Raw genomic sequence first — 24194 nt, forward strand, 5'->3', positions numbered from 1 at the left:
ATTATACTGGTTCTATGTCTTTCATTTATATACCTTAGTAGAGGATTGTTAAAACTAATGGTATTTCTGTTTAAGTTTATGCTATTTGCCAAGCTGTCTGTTTTAATACACAATTGCATATGGTACAATGAGTCTCTTAATGGTGAAACATAATTTAGCAGGCTATTTGGAAGCTGAGGAGGGACTAACAATGACCTAATTTCATTCAAAATATCACCTCATGTCAGCTTCAGCAATTAACTCCCCAAATGTCTGAAACAGCTGTGTAGGGCCAGACCAAAGCCAGGAGACTGGGACTCCATCCAGTTCTCTACTTGGGTGGCAGAGATCCAAGAACTTGGGCCATCTTCCACTGCTTTTTTAGGAGCAGTAGCAGGGAGTAGCACCAGAAGTGGAGTAGCCAGGACCTTACCATATGGGATGCTGGGATCACTGAAGCATCACTGCAATTTTAGTCTATCTTGCCTCCAGCTGGGGAACGTTTCCCTCACCACAACCTTCATGGTCAATTGGTCAATGCCTGTATTTTCCCCACAAGGGGAAAATTGAGATGTGACAGAGCTTAGCACAAGACATTGCCTTGCATCACACAAAGAAATAGATGTGGCATAATAAACAGACTGGGTATAGAAAAATACACATCAGCATGATCCAGGCCATAGCTAGATCACTGCTCCTGGTATTCAGTAGTCTCCTCTAATATCAAGGAGATAAGGATCCCTGCCCTCATTATTTCTTTTGCTTGTAGCAGTGGAACTTGAAACTAGAGCTATTAGGCAAGAAAGAGAGCAAACTGATAAAAATAAGAACGTAGTGGAATTAGTTGTCTGTTACATGGCATTGTATCATTAACAGAGACAGCAGGGGGTTGATGCTTCAAGTCATCCCTTTCCCTCACATGAGAAACTTAGATTGAACTCTCAGATCCTAGCTTTGACTTAACTCATCCCCAGCTACTGTGATCATTCGGGGCATGAACCAACATGTGGCTGCTCTCTGTCCATCCATCCCTCCCCTCTTTTGGAATTTCAAATGTCAAAAAACCCTAATGAGTCCATTAAAAATGTTAGAACTCAGAAAAATTACAGAAGATAAAATCAAACCAATGCACTTGCAATGAAAATTTCAATGTTATTCTTTAGGGATGTTTTTAAGATTTATTTGAAAGCAGAGTCACAGAGAGACAAAAAGGGAGAAGTAGAGTTGTCAACTAGTATTAGGGCACATATATTTGCCATTTTCAGTAATGGAAAGAAGTTTGCAAAGTAGCTTGCAATATATTGGAAAGGATATAGGAAATATGAACATCATGAAAGAACTTGACGGTATAGTTGGACAAGAGAATACACTTGCTGTTCAAGTGCACATGTAATACTCTGCAGAAGAACTTTTGCTAGGTCACAAAAGAGCCTAAATAAACTGAAAAGATACAAATAAAACAATGAATGTTCTATGACCACAGGGATTTATCTTGAGTGTCAATAACAGAAGGACGTTTGAGAAGTGCACATGTATATGGAAAATAGCAACATATTCCTAAATAGAGAGCTATAGAAAATAGATAACAAGTGGAAGTAAAAAATACGAGATGATAGGAAATGAAAATGAAACATAAAAATAGGATGCAGTTAAAACAGGTTACGAATATGATCTCTCTCAATTTCTATAGCTTTTTAAGTGCTAAACTGGAAAATTGGGATCACTTCAGCTCTGCTATTCTTCATTGTGTAGGGTGGTCTGTAAGCAGTTTGTCAGTGTCTAACAAAAAATGCGTTAGTTGCATCAGAAGTCCAGCAGAGGGCAGCAAGAAGCCACTGAACAATGAGTTTGATCCTGAACTCACCCAAGAGGGCTCATATGGTGTGCATTCTTAATCCACCAGGTGGTGTAGGTGCTGTGCCTACAGTAAATACAAGAACATTTTTCCTTCAAGACTGTGCTAAGGAAGCACGATTGCAGCTTCTGGAAGACTTGGGGCTGTTTCCACATGGAGGAAATGATCCTGCACATGAGCCTTGTTGCAGTCCAGGATGTTTCTCATTTTTAAAAAATTTTTATTTGAAAGGCAAAGAGAGACAGACACATACACATAAACAAAGAGAGAAAGAGGGAGAGATAGTGATTTTGCATGGGCTGGAACTGGCCAGGCCAAAGTCAGAAGCTGGTCACTCATCTGATCTCCCATGTTGGTGGCAGAGAGACAACTATTGAGCTTGCTGCTTCCGTGGTTGTGCATGTGCAGGGAGCTGGAACAGAATCAGTACTGGGACTTGAGACAGACAGCACAGTATGGAATGTGGGTCTTCAACTACCAGGCCAAGTGCTTATTCCCTGGGAGTTTCTCTTAACTAGCAACAGAGAAGCAATCATTTTCTAAGATGTTCCTGGGTGGCTTATTTATTTTTTTCATGTAAAGTCAATTATCCATCATTGAGTGTTTTAATCAGATGTAGCTGCATTGGGCTATGTTGTTTTTATATGTATCCCAGAATGTTTGGGAGAAGGAATCCCACCACAGATTCAGAGATTGGCAGATAATGAAAGTGTGATAACAAATTTATCAGGATTTTGCAGTACAGACTTGGGGAGCACTCACTGCTGGTTTAGTCTGAGGCAAGAGGAAAAGATGTGAGCTCCTATACTAATGCCTTCATTAATTCTCTATCACCGACTTTTTAAATCTGGGGAGGGAGTGTTGAGTAGTGGCCCCCCAAAGCCACACTGTATTTTTTTTTCTATTTATTTTATTGGAAATAGGTACAGAAAGAGGTAGGGAGAGTGATAGCTAGAAAGATAGCTGTGTCTTTTATGCACTGGCTCACTCACAAAATGACAATTGCCAGAGTTGAGCTAATCCAAAGTCAGGAGTTTGTCCTGGATCTCCTACATCAGTGCAGAGGCACAAGGACTTGGCCATCCCCCGCTACTTTCCAAGGTGCATTGCCAGGGAGCTGGATTGGAAGTGGAGCAGCCAGGCTCCCAAATGGGATGCAGATGCTACAGGCTGGTGCACCACAGCACAAGCCCAAATCAGTAATTTGCAGCTTCAAAATATTTCTAAATATTTTCAAAAGCAGAGGTGTGAAATATCATGGCTGATGCTGTGGTATAGTGGGTAAGCCACCACCTGGAGCACTGGCATCCCATATAGGAGCTGGTTCCTATCCCAGCTGTTCCACTTTCAATTCTGCTCCCTGTTAATGCACCTGGAAAAGCAACAGAAGATGGCCCAACTGCCATCCATGAGAGAGGCCTAGAATGAGTTCTTGGCACCTCACTTTGGCCTCTAAGCCCAAACTATTGTGGGCATTTAGGGACTGAACCAGCAGATGGGTGATCTCTGCTGTGTCCTTCAGTCTATCTGGAATTCAAAGAAAAAATTAGTTTAAAAATGTAAGGGAATGGGATTTGACATAATGATTGGAACACTCCTTGAGAAGCATATCTTTTATGTCAGCATGCCTGGGTTCAAGTCCCATCTCTGCCCTTATTGCAGGACATACCTCCAATCTGGTTGGTGGTGTTGCTGTAGAACCCCTAACCTGTATATACTTGCCCAAGACACAGTAAGCCAATCACTGGCTTTGGTATGGTGGAGTAAAGAAGCATTTATTTTAAAGACCAGAGCAAGGAACTTAACTCCAGGGCTCCCCAGGAAGTTAGAGGCAAAGATTCTTATAGATTGAAATTAGAGGTGACAGATGCATGTTCAGCTTGTGTCCAGGTTCCTGATCGGTTCGTGATGCTTTTGACCTTCATTTTCCTAGTTGAAGATGCTATATTCTTTAGGGAAGTGTAATGGTGTTCAAGTGGGCGTCAGTGAATCTGGGAGTTTACATACAATTGGTAGTTATTTGCTGCTCCAGACTGGGATGTTTCCTTACCTAGATGTGGAACTCCCCTAAATAAACCCATCCAGACAATATTGACCAGCAGGGTTCTATCTGTTGCAGAAAAGTGACTTCTTGTGTTCAGGCCAGCTGTATCACTCCCTCAATTCAGTGAATTATTTTTGGTACAATATGGATAAGGACGCCTTGGTCTAAGGGAGACAGAGGAGATGCTTGGTCCTGCTTTTGTTTTATAGGGGTTTCATTTTAGATGTTTTTATTTTTTGTTACTTCTCCATCCTTAGGAAAAAGGGACAGTGATTGGTTAGACTGCTTCGTGAAATTTGTGGGGTAATGTGGGGGTATTTTTAGGATGAAAGGAGAGGAGGTTGGAGGCATTTCTTTTACTTACTCATTTGCTTACTTAATAGTTAACACAGAGAGAGATATCTTCCATCTGCTGGTTCACTTCCCCAGGTGGCTGCATCAGCCAGGGGCACAAGTACTGAGCCATCTTCTGCCTTTACAAGGCCATTAGCAAGGTGTTGGACTGGAAGTGGAGCAGCCAAGACTGAAAGCAGTACTCATATGGGATGCTGGGGTCATAGTTGGCAATTGTTGCTACACCACAACAGCAGCCACCATAGGCATTTCTTTAAGAAAAAAAACTTGCTAGTTCTGGGTTTTGCTGTAGCAATCTGATATATAAATAGAAGGGTTACACAGCCAGTTTCTGCATAGCTTTACCTTGCAGGTATATAACCATTCTACAGCATTAATAAAAGCAAGAACATGGTAGTATTTCTGTATCTCAAGAGAAACCAGAGAAATTAGTGATTTTTCTGCCAGAAAACTTCCAGTTTAAAACCAGGGATAGTCACTGATTAAGATTTGTGTGCATGTGGCAGGCACTTTGGTGTAGAGGGTAAAGCCACTGCTTGCCTTGCCAGTATCCTATATGGGCATGGGTTTGAGTCCCAGCTGCTCTACTTCTGATCCATCTTGCTGCTAATGCACCCAGGAAATGAGCAGAGGATGGCCCAAGTACTGGGACTCTGGAACCATTTGGGAGACCTGGAAGAAGCTCCTGGCTTTTGACATTGGATGGGTCCAGCTCTGGCTGTTGCAGCCATTTGAGGACTGAACCAGCCGCTGGAAGATCTCTCTGTCTCTTTCTCTCTTTGTAACTCTGTCTTTCAAATAAATGAATATTTAAAAAACAATAAAAAAGAGACTTAGAGTAAGACCAGACATTGCATTTTAAGACATGTTGAGTTGGAAAGCAGTTCATACAGCAGACTCATGGAATGACAATCATTTTATATACCATAGTGACCTCAGAATGAGCCCTTAAAGCATTCTTGTGTGGTTGAAAAGCCCATGAAAACATTTCAGGCATTGAATTCTAAGACACTGTGGCAAAAATAAAAAAAGTCCTACATGAAGGATTGCCATGAATGATACCCCAGTGGAAAGAAGGAGCCATCCAAAAAGAATGTAGTTTTCTTTGAAGGGAGGACAGAACTTCCATTTTGCCTTTGGCTTTGCCTAAATGCTGACAAAGACTGTGGTCTCAAAAGGCTTCCTTAGCCTGGGCAACTCATGGCAAGAGTCTTGGGTGATCACTGACATCATACATAAGAGATTTAATTGTTAAATTACAGCAGGAGTCATTGTACACTTACTCCGCATGCAAGACCTCGGTCATAAATGAGTCGTAGTATGTGATATACCTATAAAGGTTGTTCTCAGAAAGCCTTTTTTTTTTAATATTTAATGTATGTGTCTGTGTGCAAATAGTTGAAATCTTAGTACAGAGCTGGTCTTCTGTGTATAAGGTTTATTGAAAATGAATCCTTCAAGCCGGTGCCGTGGCTCAATAGGCTAATCCTCCGCCTAGTGGCTCCAGCACACCAGGTTCTAGTCCCGGTCGGGGTGCCGGATTCTGTCCTGGTTGCCACTCTTCCAGGCCAGCTCTCTGCTGTGACCAGGGAGTGCAGTGGAGGATGGCCCAAGTGCTTGGGCCCTGCACCCCATGGGAGACCAGGAGAAGCACCTGGCTCCTGCCTTCAGATCAGCGTGGTGAGCTGGCTGCAGCGTGCTGCCCGTGGCGGCCATTGGAGGGTGAACCAATGGCAAAGGAAGACCTTTGTCTCTGTCTCTCACTGTCCACTGCCTGTCCAAAAAAAAAAAAAAAGGAATCCTAATGGAGAATGGGACTGGGAATGGGAAAGGGAGGAGGAAAAAGGGAGGGAGTAGGGGTGGGAGAGTGGATATGGTGGGACAAATCACTCTATTCTTAAAGATGTACTCATGATATTTATACTCACTAAATAAAATGTTTCTAAAAAAAAAAATGATAGGCTTGTCCCATTGCTCCCCGGTCTTCCCTTAAGCTAATAAAAATGACTAAATAAAGAATGAATCCTTAAGACAAAAAAAAGACACTTTGAATATAATTTGCCAGTGCCTTATATGCAAAATCACATTCTCCAGTTCTATGTATAGAACGAAGATGAATAACCAGTGTTCATACAAATAGAACAGAGATATGGACTAGCTTCAATGAAAGTTTGGGAAACTCACAGATTTCTGTATATCTCTTCCATGTTTCTTGAACCTAGGGAAGTCCCAAAGTATGTCTTTAATCTTTATCCCAATAAAAACTCAGACCATCAACATCCCTCTTTCCTAACTCAAGTCAGTGTGAGTGTTCACCCTTACCTCATCTGAGACATAAGGCCTGGGTGAGGACTTTGAGTTTAACCTTCTGTTCTAAGATACCTGGTAACAGTGCTGTTGCTTCCATAGATTCTGGAGGAGTTACTGCTGTGTGTTCAATGGTTGAATCTTCTTGTCTTTGAAGCTGTTTCCAGCCTTTATTGTTCAAGGCCTGTAGTCTTTAAAGCAAAGGGCCTTTATTCCAAGGGACATTTTGGTGTCTATAACATCATTCACATGACATACAAAATTATCAGCTTAAGGTTTATTTTGTATAGATTGAATATCAAGTCCCATTTATAGTTGCCTTGGCAACTTAAGATTTAGTCTGCATAGATTGAATATCGAATCCCATTTGTAGTTGCCTTGGCAGGGTCAGACCAAATGATTTTATGGGCTTTATGTGGCTAGGGTATGGAAGTCCTCCACCCCTGCTAAAGGGCCATTAGAATAGCCTGCTGGGACACATTTGTTCAATACTTGTAGTCATTCACATTTATTGTCTCCAGAGGGGCCCGTGGACAATGTGGCTTGATTTAAAAAAAGGCTTTTTTTCTTTTGGTAATATTTCAGTTATCAAATAGTATGGCTTAGACTCTCCCAAATAGCCAGAAATGAGCCAGTAGCCTTCCTTTTTCCAGAAGTGAGCCCAGTATGCACAGTGAGCAGTATGCACAGTGGTAAAAAAACTGCCCAAATGTGAACTGTTGTGTCTAATTCAGTGAACAAGTGGCTGTAATTCTTAGACATGTCAGCTAGCCTTGGGTGACCAAGTCCACATCTTACAGTATCAGCCCCTTTATGTTTTTTAGGATTTTATTTTATTTGAGAGGTAGAGTTACAGACAGTGAGAGGAAAAGACAGGGAGAAAGGTCTTCCTTCCTTTGGTTCACTCCCCAAATGGCTGCAACAGCTGGAGCTGTGCCAATCGGAAGCTTCTTCCCAGTCTCCCACATGGGTTCAGGGGCCTAAGGACTTGGGTCATCTTCTACTGCTTTCCCAGTCCATAGCAGAGAGGCAGATTGGAAGAGGAGCAGCTGGGACTAGAACTGGCACCCATATGGGATGTCAGTGCCACAGGCAGAGGATTAACCTACTGTGCCATGGGGCTGGCCCCCGTTTCTTGGTTTTTGTTGGAGCTGCAAGTTGGGGCTTTAACCCACTGTGCCATAGCACTGGCCCCTCCATTACCAGTTGATGGGGTTTTTAGTTTTTTCCTTTCCCTCAAAGTTCTTGAAATTCTTGTCTAAAGTAGCCAAAAATCTGTATTCAAGAACATTTTCTGTGAAATTGATTACAAGTGTTTTTAGAGAAGAATACAAAACTATGGATGACAGAAGTCTTTAAATAAACATAGTTAAAATTATGAAATTGATTAATTGACATGAGCCATTTATGTTCATTCCGTACAGGATGTTACAAAACAACTAAAGAGGGACCAGCATTGTGGCATTGCAGGTTAAGCTACTGCCTATGATGCTGGCATCCTGTATGGGTTACACTTCGAGTCCTGGTTGCTCCACTCTGATCCAGCTCCCTGCTAATGCACTTGGGAAAGCAGCAGAGGATGGCCAAGTGTGTGTGCTCCTGTACCCATTTGGGAGAACTTGAATTATGACCATATTGCCTGGCTTCAGCCTGGCTTAGCTTTGGTCATTGTGGCCCTTTGGAGTGTGAACCAACAGAAGAAATCCAATCTCTTTCTCTCTCTCTCTCCCCTCCTTTCTGGAATTCTGCCTTCAAATAAATAGAAAGATCTTTAAAAAGGAAAGAAAGAAACTGAAGGATTTTACACACCTATTGTCCCTTTTAGGACTCTGGGTCTTTTTATGAAGATAACCATCGTGACTAGTAACAACACAACAGAACTATCACATTTTAAAACTTATATAACTTCTAGGACATTTATATCAATGGCATATCTATATAAATATAATTTAACATTGAGCATAATTTCATGACAGTACTTTCCTAAAATGCAAGTTGCATGATAAACTATTACCTCTAAAAGATAAGACATATATCCTTTGACCCATCAAGGGTTCCTGCTGAAAATCTCAAAGTGAAAAAATTTAGAACCTTGATTCTGAGAAAGTCTCAGGATGTCAAAAGGGCTTAAAATATTTGGTCAAAATAGGCTCACTTATAATTTTGAAATAGCATCCATCTGCTTAGTGTGATTCAACCAGTTCTAAACCAGATTTACTCATAAATCTGATGATTTTATAAAACAAGTATATATACAACTTGTAACTCTTAAGACTCAGCTTTTTCCAAACAATTCTGATTGTTTGCTGAGGCACAACATTTGTGGTTTTTGGTCAGTCACCAAAGTGGAAGTAAAAACCTTGAATAGAAAAATAGCATATAAAATAACCCATTACTTAGAAAAATTTAAGAGTCACAACCAGGAAGGAGAAGAAAGATTAAAGAAGCTGACTAGAAAATTCACAGATGGTTAAAAACTAAGCAAGAATTCTTAAAAGGAGATGCTGCAGTTTTTTTTTTTAAACAAAAGATATCATGATCAGCACTATGGCATAGCACGTGAAGCTGCCAACTGCAGTGCCAGCATCTCATTTGGTCACTAATTTGAGTCACAGCTGCTCCACTTCTGATTCAGCTGTTTGCTATGGCTGGGAAAACAGTAGAAGATGGCCCATGTCCTTGAGCCCCTGCATGTTGGAGACCTGGAGGAAGCTCCTACCTCTTGGCTCCTGGCTCAGCTCTGGCAATTGAGGACATCTGGGGAGTGAACAAGAGGATGGAAGATCTCTCTCTCTCTCTCTCCTCTGCCTCTCTGGAACTCTGAAATAAATCAATAAATCTTTAAAAAAAAACAGATTCCAAAATTAAAGTCCAAGGCTATTTCCAGATATTTACTAACATATCAGTATGCACATATTTTAAACAGCTTGTTTAAAAAAAGCATCAAATTTTAATTTTATTTCAGTGTACCTTTGATATTCATTCCAAAATTTTAGACAACAATGAAAATTTTTAAAATTATAATTGGGCAGGCATTGTGGTATAGTAGATTAAGCAGCTGTCTGGGATGCCTCATCCCAGAGTGCTGGTTTGAATAATGACTGTTCCACATGTGTAAAAAAGAGTTTATTTATTTATTTATTTATTTGAAAGGCAGAGTTATAGAGAGAGAGAGATTCCAAAAGACAGACATATTTTCATCTAGTAGTTCACTCCCCAAATGGCCACAGAATCTGTGGCTAGGCCAGGCCAAAGTCAGAAGCTTCTTCTAGGTCTCCTAATGTGCTTGTAGGGACTCAAGCACTTGGGTCATCTTTTGTTGCTTTTCCAGGTGCATTAGCAGGGAGCTGGATTGGAAATGGAATAGCTGGGACATGAACTGCTGCTCAAATGGCTGCCACCATCTCAGCACTCTGCCACAGTGCTAGACCCTGCTCCATTTCTGATGAAGCTCACTGTTAATGTGCCTGGGAAAGCAGTGGAGGATGGCCCAAGTGCTAGGCTCCTTCACCCATGTGGGAGATTTGGATGAAGCTTTTGGCTTTCACACACACACACACACACACACAATTTTTCTTACAAGATTTTTCCTTTTCAAACCTTTTTTTAAAAGATTTATTTTATTTATTTGAAAGTCAGAGTTAGAGAGGAGTAGAGACAGAGAGGTCTTCCATTTGCTTGTTCACTTCCCAGATGGCTGCATTGACCATTGCTGTGTCAATTCAGAGCCAGAAGCCTCCTCCAGGTCTCCCACACAGGTGTAGGGACCTAAGGGCTTGGGCCATCTTCCATTGATATCCCAGGCCATAGCAGAGAGCTGGATCAGAAGAGGAGCAGCCAGGACTAGAACTGGCACCCATATGGGATGCCAGTGCTTCAGGCCAAGGCATTAACTCACTGCGCCATAGTGCTGGCTACTTCAAACCTTCTGTTATGTGCTCATGCTTTCTGCAACTTACTTAAACCTTCAGTTTTTGTCCTATTTTTGTCCTTACATTCTAGAGTATTGCAGCCTTTCCACCTTATGACAAAAATTTACATTTTGAAATAATTCATTTTTTAAAGATTTATTTATATGTTTGAAAGTCAGAGTTACACAGAGAGAGAGCGTGCATTTCCATCTGCTGGATCACTCTCCATATGCCCACAGCAGCCAGCACTGGGTCAGAGTGCTTCATCTGAGTCTTCCAAATGGGTGCAGGGACCTAAGCACCTGGGCCACCTGCTGCTTTTCACCACCCACTAGCAGGGAGCTGGGTAAGAAGTGTGGAGCCAGGACTTGAACTGGTGTCCATATGAAATAATGGAATTACAGGAGGCTGCTTTAGCTGCTATGCCATTATTTTGGCCCCAAAATAATTTTTTTTTATTTTTAAAGATTCTATTTATTTAGTTGAAAGGTACAGTTACAGACAATGAAAAGGAGGGAGCGAAAGTGATAAAGGTCTTCCGTCTTGCTTCAGCCCCCAAATGGCCGCAATGGCTGGAGGGGTGCCAACCCGAAGCCTGGAGCCAGGAGCTTCCTCCCAGTCTCCCACATGGGTACAGGGGCCCAAGGACTTGGGCCATCTTCTACTGCTTTCCCAGGCCATAGCAGAAGTTCTCTGGATTGGAAGAGGAGCAGCTGGGACTAGAACTGGCACCCATGTGGGATGCCGGCACTGCAGGCAAAGGATTAAGCTACTATGCCACAGCATCAGCCCCATCACCATCTCAAAATAATTCTTTAAAAACTTATAAATTAACATAATTTTCAAAATGAAACAAGATAAAAATTTCATACTTACTTTTAAACCATCTTGAATTACTTTTAAAGAATGTTAAGATGTTAAGAGTACTTAACTTTGAGAGCGGAGAAGGGGTGGGGGCTATGGGTGGATGGCAGAGTGAGTAGGGGCAGGTGCAACTGCGTGACCCTCATGAATGAGAGAAACGTCTCACGTGCCCGGGGCAGGGAGCCAATGGGAACACTGGGAGGGCTCGATACCCTGCCCTGAGAGCCATGGCTGTGCGCTGGCTCGTGGAGGAGTGGTGCAGGCGTGCAGCGTGCGGGGGCTCTGTGCTGCCTGTCAGAGGCTGGACAGCACTGCCGGGAGGCTGTGGTGACAACGACGGTGGCGGTGATGGGCACTGCTCCAAGGGAGGCACCATAACCCAGTTGAACTCTGTGTCTGGAAAGCCCAAGATTGAAGAAGAAAGACCAGACACAGTGACTAACCTGGAAACTGGGACATCTTTGGAACTGTGCCTTCATCCCGAGTTATTTTTTAAAGTATCACATGGTATCAATGTCTTCGTCTTATTCTGCTTATTGGAAGAAAAGGCTTCAAGGATTTTAAGTTTTCCTTCAGTTTTGGATGAACTCTATAGGAAATGGGGCCCTTGAAGGGCTTGGGAATAGCAAGAAGAGATTGAAGACAGAGCAGCTTGCTCTCTCTCTGTTTTCTCTCTTCTTAAAGGAAAGTATTTACAACTCAACTTGTAACAGCTGTAGTCCAGCATTAGCCACCAAGAGAGAAATAAATAATATTAGAGAGCCATTGCAGACTACAAACCCTGGTGAAGTCAAGGTGTGGGAGTGGTGGCATTGAGAAGGCTGCCTAGAACTGACAAGGGCTGCAGTAAAAACAGCTCTTCTTCCATGCTGGAAGGGGCTGCAGGTTCCTTCGTGGATAAAAATGCACAGTACACACCTCTTCTAGGTGCTGCTTACATTTTGTGGGAGTGTGGTAGTTGTGGAGGTACTAGAGTATCTCCTCAGGAATTTTCCTTGCTCAGAATTTCCTGCCCTGCCTTGATATTTCCCTTTCTTTTTTTTGAAGACCTGCCTCTGTCCATGAGCAGTACCTTGATCTGTCTGACTGTCCATGTTCTCTACCTGCAGCCATTTGTATGTGTACAACCTACTGTTTGTCTCCCATTTCTAAGCTGTTAAACTTGTGGGTTTTTTTTTTTAATATTTATTTGAAAGTTACACAGAGGAGAGGCAGAGAGAGAGAAGTCTTCCATCTGCTGGTTCACTCCCCAATTGGCTGCAATGGCTGGAGCTGTGCCAACCCGAAGCCAGGAGCCAGGAGCTTCTTATGGGTCTCCCACGTGGGTGCAGGGGCCCAAGGACTTGGGCCATCTTCTACTGCTTTCCCAGGCCATAGCAGAGAGCTGGATCAAAAGTGGAGCCACCAGGACTCGAACTGGTGTCCATATAGGAGGCCGGCACTGCAAGCAGCGGCTTTACTTGCTACACCACAGCGCCAGCCCCCAAGTTGTGTTTCTTAACCTCCTCTTCTGCTTTGTTCTGGGGAAGTGGTTATTTATCACTTGCAATCACCTTTCCCCCTCCCATATGCTTTCCTTCGTTTGAGATATTTTGACCTTCAGTTTTGTTTGGCGATGTGGAAGGATGATAATTCTAAATTTTTGGTTTCCCTGATTTTTTTGTTTGTTTGTTTGTTTTTCTGTACTCTTCTCTGTTGGTTCCCTTATCCCATTGTCTTATCCGTTCTGCCTCTGTGTGGGCCTGGGCTATGCAGCAGGTTAGATGTCCCTTCAGAGCTCCAACATGCCCGCAGAGTCTGGACAGAGATTCAGACCCAGAAACACATCCTGACCTCAGCAGCCGCTATCTTCTTAGTGGGAGCTACAACACTCTTCTTTGCTTGTACGTGTCCAGAACTAAGCCTGAATATGTCACCTGCAGTGCCCATCTACAATGCCTTTGTTTCTCTTTGTTCTGGCCAATTTCATTAGGGCCACCTTCATGGACCCAGGCATTTTCCCTCAAGCTGAGGAAGATGAGGACAAGGAAGATTTTCAAGCTCCCTTGACAAAACAGTGGAGATCAATGGCATCCAGGTGTGCATGAAAGGATGTGCCACCTGCCGCTGCTACTGTCCTCCTCAGCGTTCCCACACAGTGTCTGTGATAATTGTGTGGAGGAATTTGATCATCCCTGCCCCTGGGTGAACAACTGTATTGGCCGCCAGAACTAGTATTATTTCTTCCTCTTCCTCCTTTCCTTGACAGCCCACTCTATGGGTATATTTGGCTTTGGCCTCCTTTATGTCCTCTGCCACATAGAGGAGCTCTCAGGGGTCTGCACACTGTCACAATGGCAGTGATGTGTGTTGCTGGCTTATTCTTCATCCCTGTAGCTGGCCTCACAGGGTTTCATGTGGTGCTGGTGGCCTGGGGACGCACAGCCAATGAACAGGTTATGGGTAAATTCTGGGGAGGCATGAGCCCCTTCACCAATGGCTGCTGTAACAATGCACTTTGCAATTCCCCAGCACCCAGATATTTGGGAAGACCAAAGAAAGAGAAGACAATTGTAATCAGACCTCCCTTCCTTCAGCCAGAAGTGTCAGATTACTGTGAAGATCATGGATAATGGCATCCAGGGAGAGCTTAGGGGAACTAAGTCTAAGGGAAGCTTGGAAACAACAGAGAGCCAGTCCACAAATGCCAAACCCCGGCCTCCTCCTATGCCAGACCTGAGCAGCTGCATGGGACTGCGAACACACCTTTGCCTGGCTACTAATGGAGATAGCAGCTTTTGGGGCAAGGACAGTCCCCCACACCAACCATGTACAAGTGTCGGCCGGGTTATAGTAGCAGCAGTACATCAGCTGCCCTACCTCATTCCTCCAGCACCAAGTTAGTCATGGGGACAGTTTGAGGAAGCCAACCTCAACTGCAGAGAGCAGCCATCATCCCAGTTACCACTCAGAGCCCAGCTTGGAACCCGAGAGCTTCTGTTCTCCCACCTTTGGCAAAAGCTTTCACTTCGATCCACTTTCCAGTGGCTCTCGTTCCTCCAGCCTCAAGTCGGCACAGAGAACAGGTTTTGTACTGGACGAGTTGCAGTCCATGCGTTCAGAAGGCACCACTTCCACCTCCTGTAAGAGCCTGGCCAATCAGACATGCAACGGAAGCCTGAGCCAGACCCAGCTTTCAGCTACACCTCTCCCTTCCTGTCAGTATTCCTGGCCCAGCAACAGGAAGCCGAGAGGCATCCACATTTGGTGCCAACAGGTCCAACATGAGAGCCCTCACCAGTCCGTTATGACAATCTGTGGCCTCTCTCCAGGGATGAGAGAAGCTGCTGCACCAGTCACCCAACTCCCAGTCCATGAGGAAGAGCCAGGCTTGGGAGACTCAGGCATTCAGTCAACACCTGGCTCAGGCATGCCCTCAGAGGGCTTCCTCCTTAGCTGATCTGAAGAGATTACCACCGAGCAAGACTCCACTTGGACGCCCAGCTGTCCCCCATTTGGGGAAGGCAGAAAGGCTAAGGGGCCAGGGAATAGGGTCCCCTGAACCAGGTCCAACCACCCCATATCTGGCTGTTAAACATCTTACAGCAGCCAAAAATCCCCACCTGGTGTCCCTGAGATAGAGGAAGTGGCCTTGCAGCCACTGCTGATGCCTGAAGATGAAGTACAGCTCAATACTGCCCACAGCAAATCCAACAGCAACCCAAGAGCATCAGCTCAGCCTCCCCTGGCCCCACAAGGGGAGGAGTCAAGAAACTGTCATGAGTGGGTGGTACCACCTGAGATATGGTGTGAGCTGTCAGTGCCTCCCCTTCCCCACACCACTGTGTCTACACCAAAGGGCCCCAGGTGGCCACCTTCCTTCCCTCAAGGGGCTCCCTTCCCCTGCATGGACATTTTTCAAAACCCTGATTCCCAGAGGATGAGTGTTTTATAAAATGCAACCGAGTTGGGGAGTTGGAGAGTTGGGGCTGTGAGGCTGGGGTAGTAGCTCCCCCCTTTTACCTTTTAAGACCTTCCTTCCCTAATCCCTGGACCAGACTCAGTGGACATTTGTGCAATTGCTTGCCCTGGAGAGAACCAGATCATTTTTAAACCAGAAATAATTTTTTTATTATTGTTACAGATCCTATTTTTTAATCTTCTGTGTTACCAGGTGTGTGTATAAATATCAAAGAAATTATATATCTATCTTGGGATGGGAAAATGAGGGAGGGATATGTAAAAGAAAGAGGGTCTTACTTTTCCTGGTCCTCAGACCAGCAGGAAAAGAGGGGAGACACCAGAGTCTTCCTTTCCCCCCATGGTCCCTCTCTTGTCTGTTACCAACTAAGGAAGTAGTAGAACCCCCTGTTGCTGCTAAGTGATCAGGAAAGAAACCTGGGGAGAGAGGAGTCTGAGCTCTTGGTTAGAAGAGGAAAGGACTTGTGGAAAGTTAGTTTTCTAGGCTTATTGGCATTTAGCTTCCCAGGAAAGGGGTCAGAGCTCCATGACATTGGTGGTGGTGGTAGGAGGGGGATCAGGAAAAGCATCTGGCCTAATTCAAAACACTATTAGAAAATCCCCCCTTTCTTGGGAGAGAGGGGTTGGGTGGCTTTCTTAAGTGAGCCCCTCAGAGCTTCCCCTAGGCTACAGTTAAGGTGATTTTAAAGTGCAAGGACAGAAGAGAAAAATCCAAAATGCAATATTTTTCATCACATGCCAAAAACAGGACAGAGGAAAGGAGTGGCAGGCCTAGGCCCCTCCAGATGTCCCCTGGGGGTTACCCCTCAGCCCACCTTAGAATGGTGCTGGGTAGAGGAGATACCTGGGTTCTAATCTCTAAATAGGGGAGACTCCAGCCTCTTCACAGAGTCCCTTTCATTTTTTATTCTGATTAGGCATTTTCAACTGACAAATGAGAGAAATCCTGATCTATCAGCAAACAAAAAAAGACTACTTAAGTTTATATTTAGAAACATTTATGTCATTTGCTTTACCCAGTTTATGCTTAACAGCAATACCTAGATGTCTTAAGAAACTGAGACAGTATATAACAATACCTAGATGTCTTAAGAAACTGAGATAGTATATAACTAAAGTTATAATTTCTTTTCACTACCCCAGAGCCAGTGAATGACTTGCTATGTCTCAGGCAAATGAACCCATTTGAAGTTGCTGTAGCAATTCCTCCTGGCAGTTTTGGGAGTTTTCAGCAGCAACATTTTTTTTTAAATATTTATTTATTTTTTTGAAAGGAAGAGTTATAAAGAGGCAGAGGCAAAGAGAGAGAGAGGTCTTCAATTGGCTGGTTCACCTCCCTGAAATGGTCGCAACTGCTGGAACAGGGCCAATCCAAAGCCAGGAGACAGGAGCTTCTTCGGGGTCTCCTCATGGGTGCAGGGTCCCAAGGACTTGGGCCCCCTTCTATTGACTTCCCAGGCCACAGCAGAGAGCTGGGTTAGAAGTGGAGCAGTCGAGACTCAAACCAGTGCCCATATGAGATAATGGCACAGCAGGCAGTGGTTTTACCAGCTATGACTCAGTGCCAGCTCCTTAAAGCTATGATTTTGAAAATTTTTCCTATGAAAGAAAACTCAAAAGGCTGATTCTGATTCATTGTACTTAATACACAGAGCATAATTTTAACCTTAGTTAAAATTTTCATATTTTGGCTGACACTCACTGGCTGCTGGTGTTTTGAATGACCTATGAATAATGGTGTTTGCATGGGAGTTTCAGGAGCCCACTGAAAGGAAATGACAGAAGGCAGACCTCACTGACAGCTCATGAGAAAACATGTAACCATCGACTGTGAACAACTGAATTCTATTTCCAAGAAGCCTCCTCCCAGACCATCTGTAGAGTTACAGAGGAAAGGAGAGACAGAGAGAAAGGTCTTCCATCTGGTTCACTCCTCAAATGGCCACAATGGCCATTGCTGGGCCAATCCTAATCAGGAACAAGAGTTCCTTCTGGGTATCCCACATGGGTGCAGAGGCCCAAGCACTTGGCAAATCTCTACTGCTTTTCCAGGTCGCAGCATAGAGCTGGATGAGAAGAGGAGCAGCCAGGACTAGAAATCATGCCCAGATGGGATGCAGGCACCTGCGGTGGCAGCTTAGCCCACTACATCACAGCCCCAGCCCCATTCAGAGATCTTTTAAGTGGCCATTTCTTATTCAGTCTTAAGGAGGTCAAGCAGCATTATAGTAAAACAGCTTTTTCTTTTGTAGTTTCCAAATACAATTTATTTATTTTAGAAAATAAGTGCTAAGGGGCAATAAGAATAGAGCTTTGATCACAATTGCTGTTTAGTCCAGACCTGTAAAAGAACCAAGTTAGAAAACAATTTCTTGGGCTGGCACTGTGGTGCAGTGGGTTAACGCCCTTTCCTGAAGTGCCGGCATCCCATATGGGTGCTGGTTCTAGTCCTGGCTGCTCCTCTTCCAATCCAGCTCTCTGCTATGGCCTGGGATAACAATAGAAAATTACCCAAGTCTATGGGCCCCTGAACCCATGTGGGAGACCCAGAAGAATCTTGTGGCTCCTGACTTTGGATTGGAGCAGCTCTGGTTGTTGCGGCCATCTGGAGAGTGAACCAGCAGATGGAAGACTTCTCTCTCTGTCTCTAGCTCTCTGTGTAACTCTATCTTTCAAATAAATAAAATAAATCTTTAAAAAAAATAAGAAAGCTATTTCTCAGGGAAGAGATATCTGACTACAAAAGGGAGAGCTCTCTTTCTATTTTATTTAATTTTTTGCAAATCAGAGTTACACACAGAGAGAAGGAGAGGCAGAGGGAGAGAGACAGGTCTTCCATCTGCTGGTTCACTCCCCAATTGGCCATAACAGCCAGAGCTGTGGTGATCTGAAGCCAGGATCCAGGAGCTTCTTCTGGGTCTTCCACACAGGTGCAGGGGCCCAAGGACTTGGCTAATCTTCTACTGGCTTTCCCAGGCCAGAGCAGAGACATGGATTGGAAGTGGAGCAGCCAGGACTCAAACTGGCACCACACCACAGCACTGGCCCCAGGGAGAGCTCTCTTAAATGCAATGTTCAGGGGTCAGCATTGTAGCATAATGGGTAAAGTCACCTCCTATGTTGTCAGCTACTCCACTTCCAATCCAGCTCCATGCTATTGTGCTTGGGAAAGCAGCAGAAAATGATCCAGTAATTTGGGCCCCTGAACTCATGTGGGAGACTTGGAAAAAGAAGCTCCTGATACCTGGTTTTAGACCAACCCAATCCTGGTCATTATGGCCAACTGGGGAATAACCCATGGATGGAAATTCTTTCTCTGTCTCCCTCTCTCTCTGTACCTCTGTCATTCAAATCAATTACATCTTTTGAAAACAAAACAAAAAAACCAATGTCCACTAACAGCTGAACAAAATATTAAAAGAGATATTACCTGGTAGCACCATGTACAAGTTTGATACTTACCAAATACGTTTCCCTAGATTTCAGTTGGAATTTTAATCTGGTTTCTGCCAGTCTGAAACTCCTTAGGCCAATGACACCAGGTCAACAACTAGTTGCTCAGGTTATTTCTGATTCAAAGAAATATTCAGGAAGCAGCAAGACAGCTCACAGGGGTGATTTGTACCAGGGGCTGCTTTGCCTACTCTGGACTGTGCTCCCTTCATGATTGCTGTATCTGTCTTTCAAAATGAAATAAAATAAAATAAATCTTTAAGATAAATTGAAAAAGCCAGAATCATGGAGCAAATGAACCTTAAGCACCAGAACAGTGGTGCTTCTAATACAAAAGTATTAGCGGTTAAAGCATGAAATCTGGATATGCCATGTAAGGTAATTATAAAAGAGATGTATATACTTGCTGACCATTCCAATAAGAGAATAAACTCTAAAATAAAGGTACTACAGATAAATGACATTTTAGAGTAATAAAAGGGTCAATCAACCTGGATAAGATTAATTCTAGATATGCATGTATCTAACAAATAAGCCCAACATTAAATGAAAGAAAATGACAAAAATCATAGAGAAAAGACTGGTCAAGACTAGTATTAGGAAGGGGCACTGTGGCATAGGGAGTAAAGCCACCAATTGTGGCACTCGTTCTAGTTCTGGCAGTTCTAGTGATCCAGCTCCTGGCTAGCTCACCTTTTCAAAAGATTTATTTATGTGAAAGAGTTACAGAGAGTCAAACAGAGAGAGAGAGGTCATCCATCCACTGGTTCACTCCCCAGATTGCCAAAATGGCTGGAGTTGGGTGCAGGGGCCCAAGGACTTGGGCCATCTTCCACTGTTTTCCCAAGCCATAGCAGAGAGCTGGATCAGAATTGAAACAGCCAGGACTCAAACAAGGACCCATATGGGATGCTGGCACTGTAGGCAGTGGTTTTGCCTACTGTGCCACAACACTGGCCAGCTTTGTAGCAATTTTGAAAGAAAATCAGCAGAGGAATGCCTCTCTCTCTCTCTCTCTAGTCCAGCATTAGATATAATAATTCTTAAAAAATTAATATTAGGAGACAGAAATATGTCACTTAATAATGGACAGAACAGGTTTGCAATATATTGGAAATGATAAAGCAACTTGACCATGTACTTGAACAAAAGAATACACATTCTGTTCAAGTACTCACAGAACATGGTCTGCAGAAGACCTTTTGCTAGATCACAAAAGAACTTCAACAAAATTAAAAGAATAAAAATAAGAAAGGACATCCTATGACCACAATAGATTCACCTGGAATATCAGTAACAAGAACATTTGAGAAGTGCACAATATGTGGAAAATAAGAACACACTCCTAGGAGCTACAGAAACAAATCACAAAGGACAATAGCAAACATTGTGAAATGATTGGAAATGAAATGCATATAAAAAAGGTAATGGGATACAGTTGAAGCTGAGATTAGAGGAGACTCAGTCTCCATTCCTATAGCTTTATAAAATGGGAAGTTGTGACCACTTTAACTTTGCTATTCATCATTATGTAGGGTCTTGAAAGTTTGTAAACAATTTGTCAGTATCTGCCAAACACTTTATTAGTTCCACCAGAGGGCCAGCAGGGGGCAGCAAGCCACCGCTAAACAGTAAGCTTTGCACCAAAACTCACCCTGGAGGAGTCAAGCACAGGCTTGCTACTACCAGTGATGTACGCACAGCACCTACAGGAAAGCAAGAGCATTTTTCCCTCAAGACTGAGCTAAGATATGATTGCAGCTTCTGGAAGACTTGGGCAGTTCCCACATGTAGGTAAAGATGCTGAACATGACCCTGATGGCTTAAGAAAAAATATTTTTCTTGTCCATGATGTTTTTCATTTTTAGAAAACATTTCATGGGGCAACACTGTGGCATAGTGTTACCGGTAAAGCCACCACTTGCAGTGCCGGCATCCAGTATAGGCATCGGTTTGTGTTCTGGCTGCTCAAGTTTCAATTCAGCTTTCTGCTATGGCCTGGGAAGGCAGTAGAACATGGCCCAAGTCCTTAGGTCCCTGCGACTGTGTGGGAGACCTGGAATAGGTTCTGGCTTCTGGCTTCAGATTGGTGTGGCTCCAGCTGTTGCAGTCATCTGGGAAGCGAACCAGTGGATGGAAGACCTCTCTCTCAAACTCTCTCTGCCTCCTCTCTGTAACTCTCCCTTTCAAATAAACAAATCTTTAAAAAAAATTTCATTTGAAAACAGAGACACTGATTAAGAGACAGAGGGATACACACACTCAGAGAGAGAGAGAGAGAGAGAGAGAGAGAGAGAGATTGTCTTTGCACCTGCTGGGACCGGCCAGGGCAGTCAGAAGCCAGAATCTTATTCTGAATCCACCATGCTGGCAACAGAGAGATAACGATTGAGCTTGCTGCTCACCTGCTTGTGTATGAACAGGAAGCTGGATCAGAATCAGTACTGGGACTTGAATCCAGGTACCATAACATGGAATGTGGGTCTTTTCACTACCATGCCAAATGCTTTTTCCCTGAATGTTTATCTCATTTTCTGAAATGCTTCCAGGTGAGTTATTCTGTGTTTCTTCATATAAAGTTTAAGGAAGAGTCATGTATCCATTATTGAGTGTTTTAATGGGATGAAGCTATATCATGCTGTGATATTTCTACAGATTCAAGAAGGCTTGGGGAAAAAATCCCAACATAGATTCAGAGAATGGCAGACAAAAACAGTGTGAAAATATACATAGTGTATCCAAACATTGCAATACGGACTTGGTGGTCCTGCATTGAAGCCTGAGGGGAAAAGAAGAATCTGACCTCCTGCATTCATGCTTTCATTAATTCTATATCATTCTCTTCTACACAACTTCAATGTAGTTGTAAATGTCTTCTAAAGCAGAGGTGTTAAAACTCATGTTATGTTCGGTTTAGATATATTATTTGTACCCAAACCATAATCTATTATTTTCTAACTTTCCTGAATTTATTAAAAGCAAACTTTCAAATAATATATTTAAAATAATACTGAGTGTATCTCATTTATGTTTGTGAGAATCTCCCTGTTTATTTGACAATTTTTTCAAAGAAAATCAGTTTTCCCTCTTCTAAGTAGAGAAAGAGACTTGTGAGGGAAAATATCTCAACAAAGTTAGCTGGGCCGGAATTTGGCACAACAATTAAGCTGTCACTTGGGACACCCACATTTAGCTATGAGAATGCCTAGGACAGAGTCCTGGCTCTTCTAATCCCATCATCTTGCTAATGGGTACCCTTGGAGGCTAAGCCACTCAGATCCATGCCAGCCATGAGGGAGACCTGGAATGAGTTCTTGGATCCTGGCTTTGGCCTCACTCAGCCCCAGCCATTCTGGGCATTTGGGGAGTGAGCCATCAGATGGATCATCTCTGCTGTCTTCTCAGTCTCTCTGGCATTCAAGTAGAAAGTTAATTTAACAAACTAAGGAAATGGGATTTAGCATAGTGATTGGAACACTGCTTGAGATGCCTACATTCTATGTCAGCATGCCTGGGTTTCAAGTACCATCTCTGCTCCTATGCAGAATAATCCCCTCAAACTCATTGGCAATGTTGTTATAGAACCCCCTAACCAGGACCTGCCCCATGGCATAGCGGATAAAAATCACTGCCTGCAGTGCTGGCATACTATATGGGCACCACTTTGAGTCCCAGCTGCTCCACTTCTGATCCAGCTCTCTGCTTTGGCCTGGGAAAGCAGTGGAAAATGCCCTAGGTCATTGGGCCCCTGCACCCACATGGGAGACCCAGAAGAAGCTCCTGGTTTCAGATCAGTGCAGCTTCAGCCATTGCAGCCAATTAGAGAGTGAACCAGCAGATGGAAGACCTCTCTCTCTCTCTCTCTCTTACTCTCTCCCTCTCCCTCTCTGCCTCTCCTTCTCTCTCTGTGTAATCCTGAGTCTCAAATAAATAAATAAATCTTTAAAACAGAAACAAAAAATAAAACAAAAAGAACTTCCTAACCTATATGTGCTTGCACAACACACAGTAAGCCAATCACTGACACTGAGTGATGGTAGCTTGAGGTGTTTATGGCAAAGTCCAAAGTAAGGAGATGAGAACTTTTCGCTTAATTTCAGGGCTCCCCAAGAAGTTAGAGGTAAATGTTTTTATAGATTAAAATTGGGGCTGACAGGTGCATGTTGAGCTTTGTCCAAGTTCCCGATTGTTCAGTGGTGCTTGTGATCTTCCTTTTATTGGTGGCGATGACATGTTCTTTAGTGAATTTTATGATGTACAGGTGAACTTAATTTGTCTGGGGTTTATGTGTAAATGGTAGTTATTTACTTCCCAGACTTGGATTTTTCTTACCTGATCTGAAACTCCCCTAAATAAACCTTTCCAGACAATTTTGGCTAACAGGGTTTTGTCTATTGCAGAAACAAATGACTTCTTTTGTCAAGTGATTACTAGCTTGTCAGGCCAGCTGTATCACTCCCTTTTTTTAAAAAAAGATTTATTTATTTATTTACTTCAGAGGCAGAGTTTACAGACAGGGAGGGAGAGAGATAGAGATAGAGAAAAAGAGAGAGAGAGAGAGTCTTCCACCAGTTGATTCACTCCCCAAATGGCCACAATGGACAGAGCTGAGCTGATCTGAAGCCAGGTGCCAGGAAATTCTTTCCACATGGATGTAGAGGCCTAAAGACATGGGCCATCTTCTGCTGCTTTCCAAAGCCATTAGCAGGGAGCTGGATCAAAAGTGGAGCAGCTGGGACTAGAACCATCCATATGCGATGCTGGCACTGCAGGTAGAGGCTTAGCGTACCATGCCACAGCATTGGTCCCAAATTTTTTCGATACCATACAGGCAAGAAAGCTTTGGGCTAAGAGACACAGACAAGAGGCTGAGCCCTGATTTTGTATTATGGAAGTTTTGTTTCAATTGCCCCTATTTCTTGTTATTCCTCAAACCTCAGGGAAAAGGAACAATGGCTGTCTGACTGGGGTATTGTAAGAATGAAAGGAGACAAAGTTTTAGGTATTTCTTTTATTAGTTATTTATTTACATAATAGTGAAGTTAACAGAGAAAGAAAGAGAGACAGAGTTTTTTCATTGCTGGTTCACTTCTCAGATGGTTGCATAATCCAGGGATTGATCATGACGAAGCTAGGAGCTTCTTCAGGGTGTTCCACATGAGTGGTAGGGGAACAAGTACTTGAGTCACCTTGTGCTGCTTTTGCAAGGCCATTAGCAGGGAGCTGGATCAGAAGTGGAGCAGCTGTGACTCTAACCAGCATCCATATGGGATACTGAGTAGAAGTTGGCAGTTTTACCTGATACACTACAACGCCAGCCCCTGTAGGCATTGCTTCAGATAAAGTTTCTAGTCTTGGGTTTAGCTGTAGAGATCCTCTGCATTATGAGAAGGATTGCACAGGCAGTTTCTGTGCAGCTTTTTTTTTTTTTAAGATTTATTTATTTATTTGAAAGGCAGAGTTACAG

General features: G+C 43.4%; 1 long non-coding RNA gene and 1 pseudogene across 1 annotated transcript in view; both read left to right on the top strand.

Annotated features, from left to right (window-relative positions):
* The window catches only part of LOC138844837 (uncharacterized), a 77458-nt gene that overhangs the window by 24690 nt on the left and 28574 nt on the right, over positions 1-24194 (top strand). The window lies entirely within an intron of this gene.
* Positions 13099-15106, top strand: LOC138844581 (palmitoyltransferase ZDHHC5 pseudogene; annotated as a pseudogene).

Source organism: Oryctolagus cuniculus, chromosome 12 (genome assembly GCF_964237555.1).
Source record: "Oryctolagus cuniculus chromosome 12, mOryCun1.1, whole genome shotgun sequence".
NCBI lineage: Eukaryota > Metazoa > Chordata > Mammalia > Lagomorpha > Leporidae > Oryctolagus > Oryctolagus cuniculus.